Below are 26,771 nucleotides of genomic sequence, written 5' to 3' on the forward strand. Positions count from 1 at the left end.
CATAGGTGACAACAAACCCCACAATGCAGAAGAGGTGTGGACAGCTCTGAAACAGAAGGCAGATCACTGGCTCACAACTCTGAACCTAAAGCCAGGAAAGGTCGTGTGTGACAATGGCCGGAACCTGGTGGCGGCTTTGAGGCGAGGCCAGCTGACACATGTTCCATGCGTGGCCCATGTGCTCAACCTCGTGGTTCAGCGGTTTCTAAAGTCATACTCAGAGCTGTCTGATCTGCTGGTAAAAGTTCGCCGCCTGTCTGCACATTTTCGAAAGTCACCTACTGCTTCAGCCGGCCTTGCCGGCTTAAGACGCCGTTTGCATCTTCCGGCACACAGACTGGTGTGTGATGTCCCCACGCGTTGGAATTCAACTCTGCACAAGTTGGTCAGGATATGTGAGCAGAAGAGGGCAGTTGTTGAGTACCTGCATCACCTAAGCCGTCGGGAAATGGGTCAAACTCCACACATAACACCTGAGGAGTGGAGATGGATGTCCGACCTATGCACCATCCGCCAAAACTTTGAGGACTCCACCAAGATGGTGAGCGGCGATGACGACATTATTAGCGTCACCATACCGCTTCTCTGCCTTCTAAAATGGTCTCTGCTCAAAAAACAACCATGATGCATTGCAGGCGGAGCGCAATGAGTTTGAGCAAGAAACAGTAGTGGGTGTGGGTGATAACACACAGCCCAGCCTCGTCTCATCACAACGTGCAGTGGAGGACTATGACGAGGAGGAGGATGAAGACATGGAGCAACTCTCTGGCCAAATTGAGGATATGACATGCAGTCATATCCTCGGTTCAGCGTGGCTGGCCAGAGGACAGGGTAGATGATGAGGAGGAGGAGGAGGAGGACAGCATGTTCAGTCATCGTGTTGGTCAGGATACTGAAGTGATGGCTGTTAAGAGTCTGGCACACATGGCTGACTTTATGGTAAGCTGCCTGTCTCGTGACCCTCGCGTTAAGAACATCTTGGCCGACAATCATTACTGGTTGGTAACACTGTTAGACCCACGCTAAAAGGAGAACTTTATGTCTCTTATTCCCGAGGCGGAGAGGTCAGGCAAAATGCAGCAGTTCCAGAAGGCCATAGTCACGGAAGTAGGCAAAGCATTCCCCTCACAAAACGCTAGCGGCATAGGTCAGGAATCAGTGGACAACCAAGGCGTACAGCCGAGAGGGGCACAAGTCCAATCCGCCAGAGGTAGGGGAACAGTCTTTAAGATGTGGGACAGTTTTCTCAGCCCCTCACATACCATAGCCCCTGAGGTGAGGGGTAGTGCCACAAGAAATCCTAAGTTTGGCCAGATGCTCAAGGAGTACCTTGCAGATCAAACAACTGTACTCCGACATTCCTCTGTGCCTTACAATTAATGTGTATCCAAGCTGGACACGTGGCATGAATTGGCTCTTAGTCTCTACGCCTTGGAAGTCCTGGCCTGCCCTGCCGCTAGCGTTTTGTCAGAGCGTGTTTTTAGTGCCGCAGGTGGAATCATTACAGATAAACGCACCCGCCTGTCAACTGTAAATGCTGACAGGCTGACTCTGATCAAGATGAACAAGGGTTGGATTTGGCCAGACTTCACCACACACCAACAGCAAATGACAGCGGAATTTAAAGTTTGTAACGGGAATTTGCCATGTACCGCCACTCACCCATGGTAACACACTTCTGGACTTTGGCTAATCGCTGGACTGCTCCTCCTTCTCCTCATGCGCCATCATGGTGACCGTTACAATAGTTAAGCCGTTGTTTCAGGTATACCCCCAGTGGTAAATTTTTTCGCCCATTCTTTCTGAATGGGCATTACAACGACAGGAGACCCGCTCCTTTGCAATGGGAACAATGTTTTGAGGCCCTCATGCACATCTCTATCCAGGGACAATGTGGAGCCTCCAAATTTTTGGCTGCCCTGCCTAAGGGCTATACTACAATAGACCCACTTCCTTACAATGGGCACTTCATGTTTACAGGCCATCATGCACGTCTCTATCCAGGGACAATATGGAGCCTGACGCTGCCACCGACAGACACAAACGTGCTGTTTTTAAATGCAAGCACGGACGCAATAAGAACCTAACTGGTTTTTAGGAGCGACAATTACTGAGAAGTCTGACACTATCAGACACTGCTGACTGACGTGTATTATACATTAGACTTGTGCGTTATATAATAGTTTGTGCAAAACGCGCACCTGTACGCTGCCACCGACAGACACACACGTGCTGTTTTTAAATGCAAGCACGGACGCAATAAGAACCTAACTGGTTTTTAGGAGCGACAATTACTGAGAAGTCTGACTCTATCAGACACTGCTGACTGACGTGTATTATACACTAGACTTGTGCGTTATATAATAGTTTGTGCAAAACGCGCACCTGTACGCTGCCACCGACAGACACACACGTGCTGTTTTTAAATGCAAGCACGGACGCAATAAGAACCTAACTGGTTTTTAGGAGCGACAATTACTGAGAAGTCTGACTCTATCAGACACTGCTGACTGACGTGTATTATACACTAGACTTGAGCGTTATATAATAGTTTGTGCAAAACGCGCACCTGTACGCTGCCACCGACAGACACACACGTGCTGTTTTTAAATGCAAGCACGGACGCAATAAGAACCTAACTGGTTTTTAGGAGCGACAATTACTGAGAAGTCTGACTCTATCAGACACTGCTGACTGACGTGTATTATACACTAGACTTGAGCGTTATATAATAGTTTGTGCAAAACGCGCACCTGTACGCTGCCACCGACAGACACACACGTGCTGTTTTTAAATGCAAGCACGGACGCAATAAGAACCTAACTGGTTTTTAGGAGCGACAATTACTGAGAAGTCTGACACTATCAGACACTGCTGACTGACGTGTATTATACACTAGACTTGTGCGTTATATAATAGTTTGTGCAAAACGCGCACCTGTACGCTGCCACCGACAGACACACACGTGCTGTTTTTAAATGCAAGCACGGACGCAATAAGAACCTAACTGGTTTTTAGGAGCGACAATTACTGAGAAGTCTGACACTATCAGACACTGCTGACTGACGTGTATTATACACTAGACTTGAGCGTTATATAATAGTTTGTGCAAAACGCGCACCTGTACGCTGCCACCGACAGACACACACGTGCTGTTTTTAAATGCAAGCACGGACGCAATAAGAACCTAACTGGTTTTTAGGAGCGACAATTACTGAGAAGTCTGACACTATCAGACACTGCTGACTGACGTGTATTATACACTAGACTTGTGCGTTATATAATAGTTTGTGCAAAACGCGCACCTGTACGCTGCCACCGACAGACACACACGTGCTGTTTTTAAATGCAAGCACGGACGCAATAAGAACCTAACTGGTTTTTAGGAGCGACAATTACTGAGAAGTCTGACTCTATCAGACACTGCTGACTGACGTGTATTATACACTAGACTTGTGCGTTATATAATAGTTTGTGCAAAACGCGCACCTGTACGCTGCCACCGACAGACACACACGTGCTGTTTTTAAATGCAAGCACGGACGCAATAAGAACCTAACTGGTTTTTAGGAGCGACAATTACTGAGAAGTCTGACTCTATCAGACACTGCTGACTGACGTGTATTATACACTAGACTTGAGCGTTATATAATAGTTTGTGCAAAACGCGCACCTGTACGCTGCCACCGACAGACACACACGTGCTGTTTTTAAATGCAAGCACGGACGCAATAAGAACCTAACTGGTTTTTAGGAGCGACAATTACTGAGAAGTCTGACTCTATCAGACACTGCTGACTGACGTGTATTATACACTAGACTTGAGCGTTATATAATAGTTTGTGCAAAACGCGCACCTGTACGCTGCCACCGACAGACACACACGTGCTGTTTTTAAATGCAAGCACGGACGCAATAAGAACCTAACTGGTTTTTAGGAGCGACAATTACTGAGAAGTCTGACACTATCAGACACTGCTGACTGACGTGTATTATACACTAGACTTGTGCGTTATATAATAGTTTGTGCAAAACGCGCACCTGTACGCTGCCACCGACAGACACATACGTGCTGTTTTTAAATGCAAGCACGGACGCAATAAGAACCTAACTGGTTTTTAGGAGCGACAATTACTGAGAAGTCTGACACTATCTGGACTGTTTTAGACTGTGTACACCAGCCCCAGATATGATGAAGGCTGGTATACGGTCACGACTAGGAATGGCTATATACCCTGCCTGCCTGCCTGCCTGTATACTGCTACAATAGTCCTGACAAGGACTCTTCTGGTCACTAGCCTGTATTCCGACCTGGCTATACCCTGCCTGTATATAGCAACAATAGTCCTGAGAAGGACTCTGCTACTGTACTCCGACCTGGCTATACCCTGCCTGCCTGTATACAACTAGAATAGTCCTGAGAAGGACTTCTGGTCACACTGTTTGCAGCCCTGCTCCGGAACTAACTATAAAGGGCCGCAAAGCTTTCCCTGAATCAGCGACACTCTCCCTGCACTGACTGTCTGGATAGTTGTGAGCAGAGCACAGCGCGCCGGCCGGTATAAAGGCTCGGTCACGCTGTGCAGGCCGGCCAATCACTGCAATTCCACAACTAACAGGGCTGTGGCATTGCAGTGGTCTGCCAGCCAATCCCTGCATGAGGGCTGGCTCTCAAAAGAGCGCCAACATGCAGAAATGAAGACCACGAGTACAGCACGAGTATCGCGAGATTACTCGGTCCCCGCCGAGCAGCCCGAGTACAGCGATACTCGTGCGAGTACCGAGTAGTTACAAGCATGCTCGCTCATCACTATATACCAGTGCTATCTGTCCCGCCACCCTCCTTGCACTCAGCAGCACTTTGTATATATACTTATACAGATCCTGGCTGACGATGGCTAATGCAGCTTTATTTGAAAACCCCTATTCATTAGAATGATAGTTGACGGTTCACAACAAGAACTTTTTACATATTATGCCCCCTATTCCCTTATAGATTGTAATCTTGTGAGAGGGCCTGTAAATGCTGAACTATGTGTTGCTTTGTATTGTCTTAATTGTCTGTACATGTCAATTGTAAAGTGCTGCGTAATATGTTGGCGCTATATGAATAAAATTATTAGTGTTAATTCACACAGAAAATATGCTCTGTATCGTGTAGAAAAAGAAATTATTTGTGAATTGACCTGCAAGATATAAAGCCTATTCATTATCACTAAAGTGAATTTAAAGGAGTTGTCCAGCCTTAAAGAGGTGGTCCACCACTCAGCATTAGTGGCAACATGAATGGAAAGCTAATTGAGAAGGCTTTTCTCCAGTACCTTGTTTAGTAAATTCTGACTCTGATCTGCGCTATTGCAGTCCACTCATCCCCATCACATAACCGTCAGGCTTTGTGACCTCTCTTCCAGTTGACCCGACATCACCGAGGCATCCCCCAGTCTCTTTGAGTGACTGTGCTGTGGGTGGAGTTTCACCGCTCGTCACAGCCCAGCATCGCTCCTGTTTGCGACGCTCTGCAGCAAAGGAGAGAGTGCCCAAGATGTTGGGCTCTGACGAGTGGGGAAATGCTGCCCACGGGTTATGTGATGGGGATGGGCGGACCGCAATAGCGCCACTCAGAGCCAGAATTTACTACACAAGATATTTCAGAAAAGCCTTTTCTATGAGCTTTACATCGATTTGGCCACTAATGCTGAGTAATGGACCACCCCTTTAAGTTACAAGTCTGCAGTTACTCTACAGGGGGCTTTACACGCTGCGACATCGCTAACGATATATCGTCGGGGTCACGGTGTTTATGACGCACATCCAGCGTCGTTAGCGACATCGCAGCCTGTGACAGCTAGGAGCAACGATCAACGATCGCAAATTCGGCAAAAAACGTTAATCGTTGACACGTTACTCCTTTTCATAATATCGTTGGTGGTGCATGCCGCTGGTTGTTCATCATTCCTGCGGCACCACACATCGCTGTGTGTGACACCGCAGGAACGACGAACATCTTCCTACCTGCTTCCACTGGAAAAGAAGGAAGGAAGGAGGTGGGCGGCATGTTCCGGCTGTTCATCTCCTCCCCTCCTCTTCTATTTGACGGCCGTTTTGTGACGCCGCTGTGACGTCATTGTGACGCCGAACGCACCTCCACCTTGAAGGAGGGATTGCTCGGCAGTAACAGCGACATCGCTGAACAGGTATGTGCGTGTGACGCTGCCGTAGCGATATTGTTCGCTATGGCAGCGATCACCACATGTCGCATGTACAACGGGGGCGGGTGCTATCGCTCGCAACATCGCTAGCAATCGCTAGAGATGTCGCAGCGTGTAAAGCACCCTTACGTGTCACATTTCACATAGAGTGATTGCAGACTTGTAGATTAATTCCAGACAACCCTGCATGCTTCTAAACCTTTTGGATGTTGGTATATTGGTTGCACAATATTTTGTCTAGTCTTGCGCTCCGATTCTGAATCCTTCGATACTGATGGAGCAGTTTGACTTTGCACATCATTATAAATACGAGCACATACAAGATTATATATTTACTCAAATATCATGCATTAAATTCTATATTTGAGACACCATGTTTGGAGAATCAAAATAATAATGGATCCTGGAAAACTGCTAAATGAAAATCTTTTTCTGCTTCTCTAGTTGGAGCTTTGGTTGTACAGGTAGAAAGTGAACTCCAGAAATAACATTAGTACAGCGAGAACATGACGGTGAGACATCTGCAAGTAATATTGCACTTAATATGGAAATATTCTGTTTGAGTGAGGGTTACACTTTTATATTACTCCTGCACACTGTGTTTCTTTGCAAATGTTCCATAAATGTCTTCACACAAGTAATTCAGTGCACAAGAAACTTTATAACCTGTTATTAATGTTACAGCTATATGTATAATAAAGACTGTAGAATATTTGCTTTTTATGGCTAAGTTGCATAATTTCAACAACACAACTTGCTTTCAAAGAGATGAAGAACTCCATAGGCATGTTCTTATTGCCTATTTTAAGTTCACCAATATTTTATTAGCCCTTAGGAAATTACAGAGTAACGGCATCTTACTATGGTACTTTGCAATGCAAATATGAAATTGGTAAATACTCCACGTTCCTGGGCACTTCAGGGCATGTTACACTGATATTTATAAAGCACACAAACTCCCGGCTTTTATATAAAACTGAGAAAGTTTCTGAATTTCTATTATTATTCAGTAAATCAAAAGGAATTTAAGTTTCTATCCAACTGGATGAAAGAACTTGAGGCTTTGATTTTGTCTAAAGTTCTACAATAAATAAGGCAATCAAAAAGAATACATTTTTATGGCACAGAACTACGGCTAGAAAAAATGTCTGGTGGTGGAAAAGCTAAGCCAGAAACAAAGGAAATTGTACCAAAAAGCTGGTGGTGGTGACCATATAAAGATGTCATTAGACTTTATTGGTGTAATCTCTGTAAGGCTCTGTTCACATCTGAGGTTTTTTTCTGCAGCCAAAACCTGATCTGTTGGTTGTAAAAAAGAGGAGTTCAAAATGCATGTTGTAGCATTTTTGTGGCATTTTTGCCATTTTTTGTGTACGATCTATATACAGTATGTTAAAGATATTTTTATTTACCATAAATGATGCCAAACTTTTTTTTGTGTAGCATTTTTTTGTAACTTTCTCATTGCTTCTTATGGTTGACAAAAATTCTGAAACAGTTGACATGCTGCAGATTACAAAAACCTAGCAGTTCTCAAACTCAGTTTCTAAAAAAAATTGTGCGCATGAGATTTCTGAAATCTCATAGCTGATGATGTCCTGTAAAAAGCTGCTTTTAAGCTGTACAAAAGATCGCTGCAAAAAAGAAATGTGTGAACAAAGCCTAGCAGCTAGCAGTTTATTTTAAAGGGAACCTGTCAGCAGATTTGGTGACTATAAACTGCGGCCACCACCAGTGGGCTATTATATACAGCATTCTAACATGCTGTATATAAGAGCCCAGGCTGCTGTGTAGAATGTAAAAATGACTTTATAATACTTATCTAAACTGTCGCTGTGGTGGAGTTGGGTCATATGGGTGTCTCCGTTCTCCGGTGCCTCCTCTTTTGGCCATCTTCATCCTCCTTCTGAAGCCTGTGTGCATGACGCATCCTACGTCATACACACTCGCCGGTCCCACGCAGGCGCACTGCAATACTTTGATCTGCCCTGCTTAGGACAGATCAAAGTGCCCCTGCACAAGACCTCAATGCCAGCAAGTGTATATGACGTAGGACACATCATGCACCCCGGCTTCAGAAGACAGATGACAAAGATGGCCGAAAGAGGAGGCGCTGACACTGGAGAACGGAGACGCCCATATGACTCAACCTCCACCACAACGACTGTTTAAGTAAGTATTATAAAGTGATTTTTACATTCCACACAGCGGTCTGGACTCTTAAGGGCACTTTACACGCTGCGATATTGCTATCGATATCGCTAGCGAGCGTACCCACCCCCGTCGGTTGTGCATCATGGGCAAATCGCTTACACCCGTCACACGGACTTACTTTCCCTGCGACGACGCTGTGGCTGGCAAATTGACTCCTTTATAAGGGGGCGGTTCATGCGGCGTCACAGCGACGTCCCACAGCAGCCGTCCAATAGAAGCGGAGGGGCGGAGATGAGCAGGTGGAATATCTCGCCCACCTCCTTCCTTCCTCATTGCCAGTGGACGCAGGTAAGGAGATGTTCGTCGTTCCTGCGGTGTCACACATAGTGACGTGTGTGATGCCGCAGGAATGACGAACAACCAGTAGCATGCACCACCAACGATATTATGAAAAGGAGCGACGTGTCAACGATTAACATTTTTTGACGTTTTTGCGATTGTTGATCATTGCTCCTAGGTGTCACACGTTGTGATGTCGCTAATGACGCTGGATGTGTATCACTAACATCGTGACCCCGACGATATATCGTTAGCGATGTCGCAGCGTGTAAAGCACGGTTTATATACAGCATGTTAGATTGCTGTATATAAGGTAAAGATAAGGAAGTATATAAGGAGGTGGTGGCCACAGGTTATAGTCACCAAATCTGGTGACAGGTTCCCTTTAAATACATACAGTATGTGTAAGGGCAAGCTTCCTTCCAACAAACTAAATTGCATTTAAAAGGATTTTCCTGGACTTGGAAAAGGGCATCGATTTTTGATATATGGATGTCCGGCTGCATGAGTCCAGCACCTTCATTATTTAAAAAAGAACAGAGGCCCATTCATACCTCCATATACTTTACAAATGTTAACAATATGTAACGTTTGTGTGATACCAATGTGATATGACCGAAGAATGAGTGTGATTAGATAGGAATCCTTATCAAAAGATAGTGATCATAGGTCTTATTTGATCCATCCAAACTCAGTATCAGAGAGGTGTCCTCTGGTTGACCCGATTTCACCATGATGAAGAGTACGTGTTAAGTAGTTCTTGAACAAAACACTATTATGAGGAAGGAACGCTTACACTTCAACATATCCAGGAAACAAGTGGTTAGTTAGAAACATGTGTAGGAAACTAGTGATGTAAAATTCACGGCTCATTGCAACATATGCAGGAAACCAGTGGTTAAGCCAGCAACATGTGCAGGTAGCTACTGGTGCCCACAGCAGCGTGTGGTCAGGTTACATGACCATGACTAAGCAATCACATGCTGGTCACCAATTGCAATACTCAGTGCACACGACACCACAATGTACAAAGTTTGGTATAAAAATACACGGCTCGCTTAGTGAGACAGGGGCATTTCCAGGACACTCAAAGTGAACACACTGCGCCTGTGATGCAGAGGCTGGGTTGTTTTCCTTGTCACTAATCGAGTCCCTCTGATGAGGAAGGAATGCTACAACATACGGTAATGTTGATGCATATTTCTGTTATTGTATAAGATTCTATGATTATAAAGTGGTGCTAATGCCTATGTACCATTGATTATTCATGTGCTATTAAAATAAATAATATCTTGCTATGAAGAATCTTAGTATTCATGCCTGATTAGGATATCAGTGAGCACTTCGTAGGTACGGGTTTTCAGACCCTTTTTAGGAGAATTTAGCAAGACATAAATTGGTGTAGTCAGCAGGATTACTTATATAAGAAGTAATTAATACATTTTTGTAATTTAGAAATTAAAAACATATATTTGCCAAAATTTCAGATTTTTTTTTTCAATGTTTTTGCATAGTGTCAAAATGTTCAGAAAACATAAGGGTTAAGGAGGTTGTTGTGGAGATTCCCGGCTGGACTGATGCTCCCTACAATCTTATTGCACATGAATTGGTCAATTGTGGATTGGCAGAATAATGGCAGGATAAGCTCAGGGGTAGTGAACCTACTGATGTTGTGATTGCACTCAGTAGTGTCCCTGTGAAAGCAGGTGATGTAATGTCTTTAGGACAGTGAATTTGGATTTTGGCAAGTGCATATCGTGCGATGAATGAGCGTAATCTAAAGATGCAGAAGAAATGTTCCCAGATGGAACAAAAGATGATAGAATTAGGTGGCCAGAAAACAGTTCTGGAATTTAATACCCGACTGTTGGAGGATAAATTGGAACATTATCAGAATGTGGCAGAAAAAGCTGCCGTAAAAATTGCTCAAAATAAGTACAAGAAAAGGTAAATAAAACCAAGGTACATAAAAGTATCGCCTCAGCTTCTGTAAACTGGGATCCCGATACTTGGGATGGGGGATGTGTGGGATTCATCTTCATTATCTGAGGAGGAGGATTACCATAAAGGGAGGATTCAGGCTAACACAGTAAGGAGGCGCCTAGAAAAGACAGAGAATGAGATTATCCGGGAACATATCCAGGATGGTCAGGGAAATCTGCAATATGTCGAAGATGGTAATGCTATCACAAATGAGAGAATGATTCCTCATGCAAAGAATCGAGTAACCATTGAAGATTAGTCTCAGGGAGAAGTTGATAGCATTTTAACACAGTTTAGACAAAAACCAGGAGAAGGGGAAATTCCCTGGTTGGTCAGGGTGCACGATCTCCGAGGAAGTGGTGTGCACTTTGACGCCGGAGACGTGGCAAAATTTGTCACCATGTCTCAGGACCCAGTAATTCAGAGATCAATAAAAAATTATTTTGTTGATCATAATGAGCAAGGCACTCAAAACTTAATCAAGATCTTAGCCCATGCTTTTCTGGACAAATACCCATCAGAAGCAGACTTTCCTATCAATGATAAAGCTTGGTATACCTTAAAAGATGGTATGGAACGGCTGAAGGAAGAAGCAATGAGGAATGCTCTTCCTCTTTTGGGAATGGCTAATGATTATCTCCAGTACCCATTGACAACCAACATAAGAAATAGGCTGGTTAAACATGCTCCTGCAGCATACAAAACAGTTATTTTAACCTTAACTGTAGCACTGACTGGAGAATCAATCGGTGTAGTTCTAGGGAGGATGAGGGAGTTACAGGATTTGGGACAGTGGGATTACCGTCCCCTAGAGGCCATCTTGGTAACAGTAAACCAAACAATCCTGATTGAAAAGGGAAATCAGTAGGGGAGGCCCCACTGGTGTCTCGCAAAGGCATGTTCCAGGCTTTGCTTAAAGCCGGGATCAATAAGTAAAGGATTGATGGAAAGGAGACATGAGAATTATGGAAGTTGTACAAACAGAAAGTTCTATCCGCAAAGAAAGTGACCACTACAAATGTGGAGGGGGGCTCAAAAAACCCCAAGGTAAAGAAATCAGAAGGAAAAGGGGAAAAAAAACAAAGAAAGTGTTTTGGGAAGATTTTCAGTCAGTTTACCCATGGGAAGAACTGGCTGCAGCAGTGGCCACAAAGGTCACGGAAGGAAGGGCTAATACACAGACAGAAGTCTGTGTAAATGGAAGTTCAGAAGGAAGTGATTTACCATAGGTAGCCAGCCAAGCCCGACCTTTTGATAAAAAGGGGCAAGCGTCCCTACGTCAATCTTAGCATAGATTGGAAAGGGGGAAATGTTCAAAGAGTCCCAGCTTTGATTGACATGGCGGTGAGGCTACTTTAATTCATGGAAAGCCAGAAAAAATAAAAGGACCTAGAGTAAAAATTGCTGGACTAGGTGGTCAAGTGATCACCGGGGTTCAGACACAGGTAGCTTTGAAGATAGGTAATTTACCTATCAAGAAGTATTCGGTACTGGTAGTTCCTATACCAGAATATATTTTGAGAATTGATGTCCTAAAAGGGATGACTTTTAATCTAACAGAAGGAAAATTCTCCTTTGGGGTTAAGTCTTGTCATAAGGAAATGCGACCGGTGCTGGTGGGCAAAGTCAAAATGCCCCCTGTACATGTGCCTCCAGCTACAAAAATGGTAGCTATGAAACAATATCGAATACCAGGAGGTCACAGAGAAATAGGAGAAACCATTAAAGAATTGGTAGAAACTGGGGTAATGCGCCCTACTACTACCGCATGGAATAATCCTGTCTGGCCAGTTAAAAAGAGTGATGGCTCCTGGCGCATGACAGTTGATTATAGGGAGTTAAACAAGAATACAACTCCTTTGACAGCTGCAGTTCCGGATACAATAACGATTGTGGAAAATATTCAGTCTCACTCTGGAACTTGGTATGCAGTAATTGATTTGGCAAATGCTTTCTTTACTTTACCTATAGAAAAGAAGGCTCAAGATCCATTTACATTCACTTGGTTAGGGAGACAATATACCTTTACCAGGTTACCCCAAGGATGGCTACATAGCCCCACAATCTGTCACCGGACGGTGGCAGAGCATTTGGATGGATTCGATCTACCATCAGAAATGCAGATCTCACATTATATCAATGATATAATGATACAAGGACAAGATGAGCAAAGTGTGAAAGATCAATTGACAAAACTGGTTGCTCATATGAGGAGTAAAGGATGGGAAATCAATGATGCCAAGGTTCAAGGACCGTCTCAGGTGGTAACATTTCTAGGGATTCAGTGGAACAAGGGGCACAGAGAAATCTTGCCCAATGCCAGACAGAAAATTATTAATTTTCCGGTCCCTAAATCCAAAGAGGAGACTCAAGCCTGCTTTACACGCTGCAATATATCTTACAATGTGTCGGCGGGGTCACGTCGTAAGTGACGCACATCCGGCATTGTAAGTTACATTGCAGTGTGTGACAGGTACGTGTGATTGCGATTGAATGTTAAAACGTTCATCGCATACACATCGTGCCTGTCTCTAGAATTGCACATCAGATTGTTCATCGTACCCGGGGTAGCACACATTGTAGTGTGTGACACCCCGGGAACAATGAACAGATCTTACCAGTGTCCTGCGGCTCCTGGCCCACAATGCGGAAGGAAGGAGGTGGGCGGGATTTTTACGTCACGCTCAGCTCCGCCCCTCCGCTTCTATTGGCCGGCTGCCGCGTGACGTCGATGTGATGCCGAACGTCCCTCCCACTCCAGGAAGTGGACGTTCACCGCCCACATCGAGGTCGTATGGAAGGTAAGTACGTGTGACGGGAGTTACTCGAATGTGTGGCACGTTCAACGAATTGAACGTGCCACACATACGATGGGGGCGTTGCAAATCGCATACAAAATCGTATGCGAAATTGCAACTTGTAAAGCAGGCTTCAGTCTTATATTGGATTGTTTGGTTATTGGAGACAACATATCTCTCATTTGGGACAAATGTTGGCTCCTTTGTACAAGGTAACGAGCAAAAAATATGAGTTCCACCGGGGAGAGGAACAGCAAAATGCGTTTGAGATGGTCAAGGAAGTGATACAACAAGCTGTGGATCTATGTTGCCAATGTTGTCAGGACCCGTGGAGCTGCATGTGTCGGTTTAATATATGTATGCCAATTGGTCACTTTGGCAAAAACAAGGGGGAAAAAAAGAGTTCCTCTTGTATTTTGGAATAGAAAATTACCAGATGCTGGAGAAAAATACACTCCTTTTGAACAGCAATTGTTAGCTTGTTATTGGGTTCTGGTGGAGACAGAACAATTAACCATTGAAGATGAGGTATTGATGAACCATCACATTTTAACTGATGCGCTGAACAGTAGCCAACACACAGATTGTTGGATCTGTACACATTCTCCGGTTACAGCTACCAGTATCCCTCATCTGGCTACCCCGGTATCGATGGAGGAAATCTTAAAGTGGAAAAGTTGTTCTGATCATCTTGCTGATAAAGACACTCGAAATATTTGCCTATGGAATACTACAGTACCCATACCCGTAGTGGGATGGATCAATCTTCCATGGTGGCAAGGCAATTTGAGTGGAACAGTCACCAATTTACAATATCTGGCTTTTAAGGGAGGAATTTGGGCACCAAGAAATAAGACTGGACTGACTAACCTGGGATTCCTCCCTATGGAGAATATAAAAATAAATTTTGGGACAACTGTAAATACTGTAGATGCTTTTTAACCCAGCTTAGTGGAAAGGACAATTTATGATATGTTATGGCCTTATGCCAATATGTTCATAAATGGTTCTAGTGAAACTCGTAGTAACATATCGGGAAATCTAATGTGTAATGATTCCTCTGAATATCGAGCAAATGATCCGACCTGTAATAACCCTGATGCAGGATACTGTAGCCCAGTTGGACAACAGCCCAGGTGGTGTTTGTTATCAAATGTTAGTATTTTCGTTGACTTGGTTCATCGTTTAGTTTTGCAACACTCGGCTATATGGGATTTACCTAGAGGAATGTATTGGGTATGTGGGTATGATGCCTATAAATGGCTCCCAGTAGGAGTCAAGGGAAGCTGTACTTTAGCTTGTTTGACCCCAGCCACCTTTATATTACCTTATGATCAATTAGATGCTCAGGTTTTGCCAAAACACATGATATTCAAGAGAGCTGCAGGTAATAAACCAAGGGAATCAGGGTGACCCCATGTGGTACAAATGGAAACAACGAACAAGATTTTCAGTACTTTTTTCCTATATCCAATAGTAATGAAAATGTGGGATAAATTAGTAGAATCTACTGATTATCTGGATGATCAATTTTTTGCAATTTTGGATATAGTAAACACCTCTGAAGCTGTACAACAGCAGTTAATTATAGTTACTAACCAGCATACTTTGTTACTTGATTACCTAACAGCAGCCCAAGGGGTATGTGTCAGATAATAGGCCCCGCCTGTTGCCATTACATAGATCCCAAAGGACAGCTACAATTACGAGCAAAGTTAAATGACATACAAAAATTAAGAGATAAATATCAAAAAGATAATGATGTAAATAAAGATAGTTGGTTGGGGAATACCTTTTCCTTCCTAAACCCTGCAAATTGGTTTAAGTGGTTAGGAGGATGGGTAATGGGGCTTTTGCAGGGAGCTTTTCAGATAATATTGCTTTTAGTTTTAATATACATACCGTGTTTTTCCAAAAATAAGACACTGTCTTATATTTTTTTGCCCCCCAAAAAAGCACTAGGGCTTATTTTTGGAGGAGGTCTTATTCTTGGAGAAACACGGTTGGGGGTAAGTTTACCCCCCAAAAAACAGACCCCCCCACTTCCCAGGAGACTCTTACTCACCAGACCCGGACGTTTGCGTGGCTCCCAGGTCCTCCTGTGATCTCCGGTCGGGCTGCACGCCAACCTACCCTGCTGCTAGCTGACATGCTGACACACACAGCAGATCACAGGCACACACAGCAGATCACACACACACACACACATACAGCAGATCACACACACACAGCAGATCACACACACAGCAGATTGCAGATATACACAGCAGATCACACACAGCCGATCACAGATACACACATCCGATCACAGGCACACACAGCCGATCACAGATACACACAGCCGAACGCAGACATACACAGCCGATCGCAGACACACACACAGCCGATTGCAGACAGACACACACACACACACACACACACACACACACACACATACATACACACATCACATCACATCCAGCACTTATGGCAGCAGGGAATGAGAGCAAGTCACGTGTCCTGCCGCAGGTCCTGTTCGTTGCGCTCCACTGCCTCTCAGGATTCTCCCGGCGACAAGAGATCGGTGTTGCTGGATGAGGTGAGTGTGTATGCGATCCGATGTGTGTGCAATCCGATGTTTGTGTGTGTGATTTGATGTTTGCGTGTGATCCGATGTTTGTGTGTGCGATCTGATTATGTGTGCGATCTGATTATGTGTGTAATCTGACTATGTGTGCGATCCGATGTTTGTGTGTGAGATCTGGTGTGTGTGTGTGAGATATGATTGTGTGTGTGTGTGTGTGTGTGAGAGAACTGATGTGTGCAGGTGTGTGATCACTGCAGGTCCTGTCGCTCAGTGTCGGGTAAGTGTTATTGCCGGGTGCCGCTGTTTATAATGAAGTGTCCTGCAGTATCTGTAACTATTTTAGCTGCAGGGACACTTCATTGTTGATCCGCGACTAGGGCTTATTTTCGGGGGAGGGCTTATATTTAAGCCTTTCTCCGAAAATGCTGAAAATCCCTGCTAGGGCTTATTTTTGGGGGAGATCTTATTTTTGGAAAAACATGGTAGTAGTGAAAGTGATTATATTTGTGATTCAATGTTTATCCAAACAAACCAAAAAAATCAAAATTTGTGGCAAAGTCAATGATAGTGTCCTATTAAAAGCAATACCTCTTGGTCATAGTATGGTGTTTTCTGAGTGATCTTCCTTTAGTGGATAACTGATAATGGAAAATAATCCCTGGGATCAAGGACCGATTGTGATACCAATGTGATATGACTGAAGAATGAGTGTGATTAGATAGGAATCCTAATCAAAAGATAGTGATCACAGGTCTTATTTGATCTATCCAAACTCAGTATCAGAGAGGTGTCCTCTGGTTGACCTGACTTCACCATGATGACGCGTACGTGTTAAGTAGTTCTTGAACAAACCACTATTATGAGGAAGGAACGCTTAAACTTCAACATGTGCAGGAAACAAGTGGTTAGTTAGAAACATGTGTAGGAAACTAGCGATGTAAAATTCACGGCTCATTGCAACATATGCAGGAAACCAGTGGTTAAGCCAGCAACATGTGCAGGTAGCTACTGGTGCCCACAGCAGCGTGTGGTCAGGTTACATGACCATGACTAAGCAATCACATGCTGGTCACCAATTGCAATACTCAGTGCACATGACACCACAGTGTACAAAGTTTGGTATAAAAATACACGGCTCGCTTAGTGAGACAGGGACATTTCCAGGACGCTCAAAGTGGACGCACTGCGCCTGTGATGCAGAGGCCGGGTTGTTTTCCTTCTCACTAATCAAGTCCCTCCGATGAGGAAGGAATGCTACAATATACGGTAATGTTGATGCATATTTCTGTTATTGTATAAGATTCTATGACTATAAAATAGTGCTAATGCCTATGTACCATTGATTATTCATGTGCTATTAAAATAAATAATATCTTGCTATAAAGATTCTTAGTATTCATGCCTGATTAGGATATCAGTGAGCGCTTCGTAGGTATGGGCTTTCAGCCCCTTTTTAAGAGAATTTAGCAAGACAGTTTGTTTCCATAATTCATGGTTCAGAATGATCACTTACCAGCAGTTATACCTCAAAGTAAAGAAATTGCTGCAGGGGGAGTTTTTCCTTTATTTATCCTTTCTATAGGTTCATCATAGTATTTAATAATATTTGTAAATGAGCTATAGTTTTGGCAAAAAAACAAAATAAAAGAAAATAAACATGAGGTCAGCAATGGAAAAAGAGTAACTCGGCCTCTTTTATGGTTGTAATCCTCCATCTGTTGCAAGATTTTATAATCCAAAATGTATACATTATTAAATAGTGAATTAAAATTTCGGTCTGGTTGAGCGCTAATGAATGGGCTGCCAGCTTTGTGGATGATTTGTTTTATTATTAATAGTAATAAAAAGGATAAACTCCTGTTTTATACAACGTGTTTCAGCAAAGTCTCTGTTGCTTTCCTCAGGTATAACAGGAGCAATCACTCCTGTTATACCTGAGGAAAGCAACAGAGACTTTGCTGAAACGCGTTGTATAAAACAGGAGTTTATCCTTTTTATTACTATTAATAATAAAACAAATCATCCACAAAGCTGGCAGCCCATTCATTAGCGCTCAACCAGACCGAAATTTTAATTCACTATATCCACACTCCCACTAAGGGAATTCGGCCAGAGCTGCTTTGAGGAACAGGACCTGCCAGGCAAAATTTGAACCACTCCAACCTGAAGGACGGAGGATCGCACAGGAGCTCCAGGATCTAAGGTGCCGGAGAATCCTAGGAGCCAGCAGCGATTCCTAACCCGGATCCATTCAGTGCATCAACGGCAACATCAGCGGAGACAGCCCCCACTCCGGAGGGATTATCCATCCACCCACCACCGGGGTTGTGCGGGGGCGCACAACCTCATCAGGTGAGCAAACACAACCTCATCAGGTGAGCAAATACAATTTTTATTAATAACTCCAGCCCACGGGTGCTTCTCATATGCGCTACCCTTTTCCTTTTCCAGTGAACATTATTAAATAGGTCTTTTGAATCTGATAAGGCAGGTGTACTTACTTTGAAAATCAATGTCAACATGACTGTATAATCTGTTTTGAAAGTTTTGCCACCTTATATTAAAATAATATTTGGGCGCATTTCAATATCAACCTATCTGATACGGATTATCCTAGTAAGTATACCTGTCTCATCAATTCTCAGCTGTACAGTATACTTACTGTTTGTATTAAATCTGGTGACAGATCTACTTTAATTTGTCTTTCTTAAGACCTTTCATTTCCTTTAGGATTCCAACTCCCTTCTAGGCTGGGGTCAGAAGAGTATATAAACAAATCATCTAATTTTCATCTGCAATGTCATCCATGTACCATCTGCATGTCAGTATTTTACATCTGTGTGCCATCCGTGTGGCATCTGTACGTATAAGCTAACCACAAAAAAGAGGAATTACATTTTCCTCCAAAAATTTGGAAAAAATCACAGCAAGAAGGCTGTAAGCCAAACACACCTACATGTGTGAACGGTGCCCTATACAAACCATTTGTGTGCCATTTTAATATTAAGCAATCATCGCCTCCATGTAGTCGCAGTGTGTGAGTGGTTGCTCCATCAGTGTTTTGCACCTGTTGCCTCTATCTTTATTAAGGGGTTTTTGCGGCATCCTGTGAGTTAATTTGTTTCTATGGCCTGGGCAGGTAAACATTGTTGCCCTTCTTGTTGTGAATTCATCTGTACTTATAAATTAACATTTTAAAATGTATGTAATCAAATACGGTTGCTAGGTTAATAATGGAAGAATATCCGTAAAAAATCAGATAAGTATTGGATGATCCTTATGGGATCCAATTTTTTTAGCACACTTATAGACTTCTATATTCAAGTACTATCTGAAGTATGGAAGAGAATATTGAATGCTGTGGAAAAACTGTCATTTAATGAGCCCTATTGCTTGTCATTGGTCAATGTGCTGTCCAAAATGTACTCAGACAGCACACGTCCGATCATGCAGAGCCACGGAGAAAGAAACCCTGTGCAGAATATTTTATTAGAAAAGAAGATGGAGCCAAGTTGGCCTAAGACAATTGTGACGCCCGTGGACTATCAGGTCATCACAAGGTATTGTAAAATCTGCGCTCCCGTGCAATATCCACCTCCTTCTTGGTTATGGGTCCCCAACTACATGGTGTTGCCTACAACAGCTAATAAAATCCTAGGTACACTCTACACCACACCCACCAGACACACCAGTGGACGGCTTGAGTGGAATAGGATCGCCCACTTAGGTGGTTGGTAAGGGGAGGTCAGGAGTGTCAGGAGTAGGTCAGTGAAGTGTTTGAAGCAAAGGAGAGAGGAGGTCAGGAGCCATGCTCCTTGGAAACACCTAGGTAGCAGACGGTGGTCTGGACCTAGTAGGAGATGGACCCCCGGTCGCATGGGATCGTTACAAGGGGCACAGACCTGTCAAGGAGGACAGCCGGCAGCCTTGTACCATCACCGGCCTGGGACCAGGGTGTGACGTAGTACGTGGACCCTTGTTCAGGGAGTAGCTTCAGGCAACCTGACAATTTACCCGACGAGAACGGAGCCTTCAAGATCCGCTCTCCACCCCCTCCAAAATCGGGGTACTAGCGCAACGAGGGGGATAGGACTTTCCATTAAAACGGTCCAGAAAATCCCAAGTGTGAACCCTGAGAGCAAGCTCCCACAGTTAGCCGTACTGGAGAGCGGGACCCGACTAGTTCCATACTACCGGGACCAACAGAGAAGTGAACGAAGTGCCAGAAGGAAGGTCACGGATCACCAGGCAGCACCAACGGGGATGGGACCCGAACTAGCTCCCCTCAGCGGCAGCAGTATCCAGACCTTTGGTTTGTCCAGTTGTCAGTGTCAGTTTCCTGGACTGAGTGAGTACGAAAGTGACCCCCTTCGCACCCAACGGCACTCCCCGAACACCATCACCGAGTCCCAGGGCATCTCCCTACCCATGGAGAGGACTAACATCTCGCTGCCCCACTCCATCGCTCCGGGTACTCCCAACTGCAGCGGTGGTACTCCACATTACCACACACCACGGGTGGCGTCACAAACTCTAAACACAATCCCCTGTAAATACTCTCTTCATTTGAGTGGCCACACGACCCCCGGGTCCGGGCACCCTTCGAGCCACCGCGGATCCGGATCCGAGCAGCCCGGCTGCTGACACGGGAGCGGCACACAATTTCTCCAGAAGCCCCATGCCGGCCTCATTTCTGGCTTGTATATAGTATTTGTGCCATTGAACAGAATACATAATATGTGAGTCTGGTAAATTTCATGAATGACTAAACAAAAATTATTAAAATAATGTGAATGCAATCCACAGCAGCAATGTTGCCCTCAGCATGAGACTAAAGTGGGCTTTACACACAGCGACATCGCTAGCGATGTCGCTGGTGAAAGCACCCGCCCCCGTCGGTTGTGCGTCACGGGCAAATTGCTGCACAACATGGCTCGGACCCGTCACACATACTTACCTGCCTAGCGACGGCGCTGTCGCCGGCGAACCGCCTCCGTTCTAAGGTGGCGGTTCGTTTGGCGTCACAGCGGCGTCACTAAGCGGCGCCCAATAGAAGCGGAGGAGCGGAGATGAGCGGGCCAAACATCCCACCCACCTCTTTTCTTCGTCATTGCGGGCGGCCGCAAGGACGGTGATGTTCCTCGTTCCTGCGGTGTCACACATAGCGATGTGTGCTGCCACAGGAACGACGAACAATCTGCGTCCTGCAACAACAACGATAATCGGGATTAGAACGACCGGTCAACGATCAACGATTAGGTGAGTAATTTTGATCATTTTAATGGTCGGTCGTGCGTTTCACACGCAACAACGTCGCCAACGAGGCCGGATGTGTGTCACGAATTCCGTGACCCCAACGACATCTCGTTAGCGATGTCATTGCATGTAAAGGCTGCTTTAGGTTCATGAATTCAGCAGAAGAAATGATTCAGTTCTTGGCTGCTAAATTAGAATCCAACCATGGACCACATCTTCATGGAATTTGTATATCTCATACAGAGCAAAGCTTTCAAAAAGCAGAAACGTAATTCAAGTTTGCTTCTTCTTCTCTCACCTGTGTGATGAGAACCTTCCATTGTGGAACCACTAGAGAAAGGGACTGGTGTTTTGGAACCATGTAAATAGCAGAATATTAATAACCGCAGCTAAAGAGGGATTCAGTTTTATTCATGTTCAGAAACGTTACCTTGTAATAGTAAAATTTTAATTAAAAAAAGATCGTCACCATATGTTGCTAGATTTAGGAAAAAAACATTGGAAAGACATGTGGAAGTTTCAAACTGAATTATAATTACTGCTTGATGTTAAAAGTAAACAAATGACTTGATGCCATAAATTTGGTAATTAGAGACATCAGAGACAAAGCTCTGGGAAAGAACAAGGACATGGTTAAATGCTTTGGTACAAATTATTAAAACAAAAACATTTTTCACATTTCTTTCCTTGTTGAACAGAATATCAATATGAATTGACAATTCTTATGTAAGTTAAAGGGAATCTGTCCCCTTTTGAGATTTTTGCTTTATTAATATGAGCATACAGGTTGTATACTGCTGAAATTAGTCCTACCTATATGTCTCCTGGATAATGGATTGTTCACTAAAAATCATTTTTTATAGCTATGATCTTTTAGTATATGGAATGTGAGCTGCCCAGAAGATAAGACTGCCTCTGGTCTTCATTATACGAGATTTTGCCATCCCTTGCCTTCCTTGGTATCCTTTTGATGTCAGGTGCGCGGACGGAAATCCAGCACCTTCACATCCTGCCTGCCATCTCTTCTCTACACTATTTTGTAGTTCTGTGCTATCTAATATGGGATTTAAAATCCGGCGCCTATGCACATCAAAATTTAAGACAGTGCTTACAGAAATGCGGAACAGTCCAGGGGAGAGACGGCAGGCAGAATGCGCAGGCGCAATATTTCCGGCCATGCATCTGCCGTGACAGGGACTCTGAGGAGACTGAAGAGAAGGAGATGAGAAATGTTGTATAAGGAAGACTAGAGGTCGGCTTATCTTCCGAGCAGCATGCGCTCCATAGTCTGAAAGATCAAAGCTATAAAAGATGATTGTTACTGCACAAGACATTATCCAGGAGACATACAGGTAGGACTAATTTCAACTGTATACAACCTGTATGCCCATATTAATAACTGAAAAATAGAGATGAGCGAACCTGTTCAGTAAAGCTTCACCAATTTCAAATTCAGTACAAGCCTTGGCTTGTTTATTCGGGCTTGGTAACCCCGAGCACTTTCCCCAAAAGTCGTTTGTTTTCTGCCACCAAACACTGTCTGCGTTTCCAAAAATGCTTTTTTAATAGCATTTTCTTCTTTTGTATAGGATTCTGGTGCTGTCTGATGTGGGGATGTGTAAAATCAATGGAAGAGGTGGGGACTCTGGACCAAGAGAAGCCCTTTGGCACACACTGCCATTTTTTTAGCTTAACTTTATTTGTGGATGTTGTTACAGTATATCACGGCGCAGCAAACATCCACAAAGTTTCAGACAAAAGAGCTTCTGTGAATGGCTGCCTAAGTCATATGTCCATGTGAATATAAATTGCAGACATGCTGCATCTGCGCAATTTTTTGAATGTGGAACATTTGGGAAGGTGCTGCAGCCAATGCTTCTGCCAATGCTGTTAGACAGCTTAGCTAGGGGTTTAATGCTAGGTAGTTAAGGTAGATAGGAGATGTGCAGTGTAGGGTGTGTGTGAGACACAAATTGGCACATTTCATGACAGAAATAGGGATTGATACACGTAGTGCCTGCTAAAGAGTTGCCTGTGAATCATGTAAATAGATATTGCTACATATAAGATGTCAGAAAGGGCAGATACTTGGCAAATGAGATATACATTAAATGGAAGTAAACTCGGGACTACAGAACAGGAGAAGGACTTGGGTATTCTCATTACAAATAAGCTGAGCAGCAGCACTCAATGTCAAGCAGCAGCTGCTAAAGCAAACAAGATTTTAGGGTGTATAAAAAGAGAGATTAGATCCCGTGATCCCAACGTATTGTTACCCCTCTATAAATCACTTGTAAGGCCACATCTGGAATACGGGATCCAGTTTTGGGCTCCACATTTTAAAAAGGACATTCAGAAGTTAGAGTCAGTTCAAAGGCAGGCAACTAGACTACTACAAGGAATGGAAGGCCTCCCATATGATGACAGGTTGAAAAAGTTAGATATGTTTAGCTTAGAAAAAAGACATCTCAGAGGAGATCTCATTTATTTGTATAAATACATGTGTGGTCAATACAAAGGACTGGCACATGACTTATTTCTTCCAAAGACAATACTAAGGACCAGGGGGCACTCACTGCGAGTGGAAGAAAAGCGATTCCGACAGCTAAATAGGAAAGGGTTCTTAACAGTTAGAGCAGTCAGACTGTGGAATGCCCCATCACAAGAGGTAGTAATGGCAGATACTATAACAGCTTTTAAAAAAGGGCTGGATGATTTCCTCAGTACACAAAACATTGTTGGTTATAAATTACTTAGTGACGAAATGTAGAACTGGTGGAGGAAGGTTGAACTAAATGGACCTAGGTCTTTTTTCAACCAAAGTAACTATGTAACTATGTATGTAACTATATTACTGCCTGCTCAAAAGTATGCAAACACATTTACACGCATGGTTAAAATTGTTGGTACCCCTCGTTTAATGAAAGAAAACCCCACAATGTTCACAGAAATAACTTGAATTTGACAAGAGTAATAATAAATAAAAACAAATCTATGAAAATTAACAAGTGAAAATCAGACATAAAATAAAACTCATGAAATAAGACAGAAATGATGGAATCCTTCATTTAATATTTTTTTGCACAATCTTTTGAGGCAATCACTGCAATCAAGCGATTCCTGTAACTGTTAATGAGACTTCTACACCTCTCAACAGGTATTTTGGCTACTCCTGAACAGCAAACTGCTCCAATTGTCTCGTGTTTAAAGGTTGCCTTTTCCAGATGGAATGTTTCAGCTATTTCCAAAGATGCTCAATAGGTTTCAGGTTAGGGCTCATAGAAGGTCACTTCAGAATACTCCAGTGTTTTTCTCTTAGCCATTCTTGGGTGTTTTTAGTTGTGTGTTTTGGGTCACTATCATGTTGCAAGACCCATGACCTGCGACTGAGACCAAGCTTTCTGACACTGGGCAGCACATTTCTCTCTAGAATCCCTTGATAGCCTTGAGATTTCATTGTACTCTGCACAGGTTCAAGACACCCTGTGCCAGATGCAGCAAAGCAGCCCCAGAACATAACAGAGCCTCCTCCATGTTTCACAGTAGGGACAGTGTTCTTTTCTTGATATGCTTCATTTTTCCATCTGTAAACATAGAGCTGACGTGCCTTGCCAAAAAGTTCCATTGTCTCATCTGTCCATAGGACATTCTCTCAGAAGCTTTGAGGCTTCTCAACATGTAGTTTGACAAATTCTAGTCTGGCTTTTTTATGATTTTTTTTTCAACAATAGTGTCCTCCTTGGTCGTCTCCAATGAAATCCACTTTGGCACAAACAATGACAGATGGTGCGATCTAACACTGATGTTCCTTGAGCTTGTAGTTCCCCTTTAATCTCTTTAGAATGTCTTCTGGGCTCTTTTTTTACCATTCATATTATCCGTCTCTTTGATTTGTCATCAGTTTCCCTCCTGCGGCCACGTCCAGGGAGGTTGGCTACAGTCCCAGGGATCTTAAATTTCCGAATATTATGTTCAACTGTATTCACAGGAACATCAAGCTGCTTGGAGATGGTCTTATAACCTTTACCTTTAACATGCTTGCCTATAATTTTCTTTCCAATCTCCTGAGACAACTCTTTCCTTTGATTCCTCTGGTCCATGATGAGTGTGGTACACACATGTCACCAAACAGAACAGTGAGTATCTGTAGCTTATATACAGGTCCACTGACTGATTTCAAGATTGTAGTCATCTGTGATGCTAATTAGTGGACACACCTTGATTTAACATGTCCCGTTTGTCACATTATTTTCAGGGGTACCATCATTTCTGTCCAGGCCTGTTTCATGAGTTTTATTTTTTAAAAATTCTGTAGAAGCATGGTTGAAAACCAATGTCTGACTTTCATTTGGTTATTTTTTTCGATTTTTTTTATTTATTATTACTTTTGTCAGATTCAAGATATTTCTGTGACCATTGTGGGTTTTTCTTTTATTAAATGAGGGGTACCAACAATTTTGACCATGTGTGTATAGGTATTGCTAGTTAGCAGTGCCTTGCCTAAAACGTTGCTAGGGAAGTATGTAAAAACTGTTTCTTGCCAATTTTAATTGCCTGGTGAAAATTACACAAACACATTTATAGGTATTAATAGTTAGCAGTGCTTGGCCTAAAAAGTTGCTAGGGAAGTATCTAAAAATTGTTTTTTGCCAATTGTAATTGCCTGTTAAAATTACACACACCCATTTATAGGTACTGCTAGTTAGCAGTATGTGGCCTAAAAAGTAGCTAGGGAAGCATCTAAAAAGTGGTTCTTGCCAATTTTAATTGCATGCTCAAAATTATGCAAACAAATTTAAAGGTATTGCTACTTAGCAGTGCGTGGCCTAAAATGTTGCTAGGAAGTATGTAAAAATAATTTATTGCCAATTTTAATTGCCTGCTCAACATCACGCAAACACATTTATAGGTATTGCTAGTTAGCAGTGTGTGGCCTAAAAACGTTCTAGGGAAATATATAAAAAGTGTTTCTTTTGAATTTTAATTGCCTGCTCAAAATTACCCAAACACATTTGTAGGTATTGCTAGCTAGCAGGTGCGTGGCCTAAAATGTTGCTAGGGAAGTATGTAAAAATTATTTCTTGCCAAATTTAATTGTCTGCTTAAAATTATGCAAACACATTTATAGGTAATGCTAGTTTGCAGTGCCTGGCCTAAAAAGTTGCTACGGAAGTATGTAAAAAGTAATTTCTGACAAATTTATTGAATGCTCAAAAATACACAAACACATTTATAAGTACTGCTAGTTAGTAGAGATGAGCGAACCTGTTTGATAAAGGTTCCCTATTTTGAAATTCCTTATGAGCCTGAGCTTGTTTGTTCGAGCTCGGCAAACTCGTGCCCCTCCCCCAAAAGTCGGTAATGTTCGTTTTTGTTAATTTTCTGCCCCTGAATGCTGGCCGCATTTCCAAAAATGCTTTTTTAATAGCAGTTTCTACTTTTGGATAGGGTTGTGGTTAGAGATGA

This window comes from Anomaloglossus baeobatrachus, chromosome 1 (assembly GCF_048569485.1).
Source record: "Anomaloglossus baeobatrachus isolate aAnoBae1 chromosome 1, aAnoBae1.hap1, whole genome shotgun sequence".
Lineage (NCBI taxonomy): Eukaryota > Metazoa > Chordata > Amphibia > Anura > Aromobatidae > Anomaloglossus > Anomaloglossus baeobatrachus.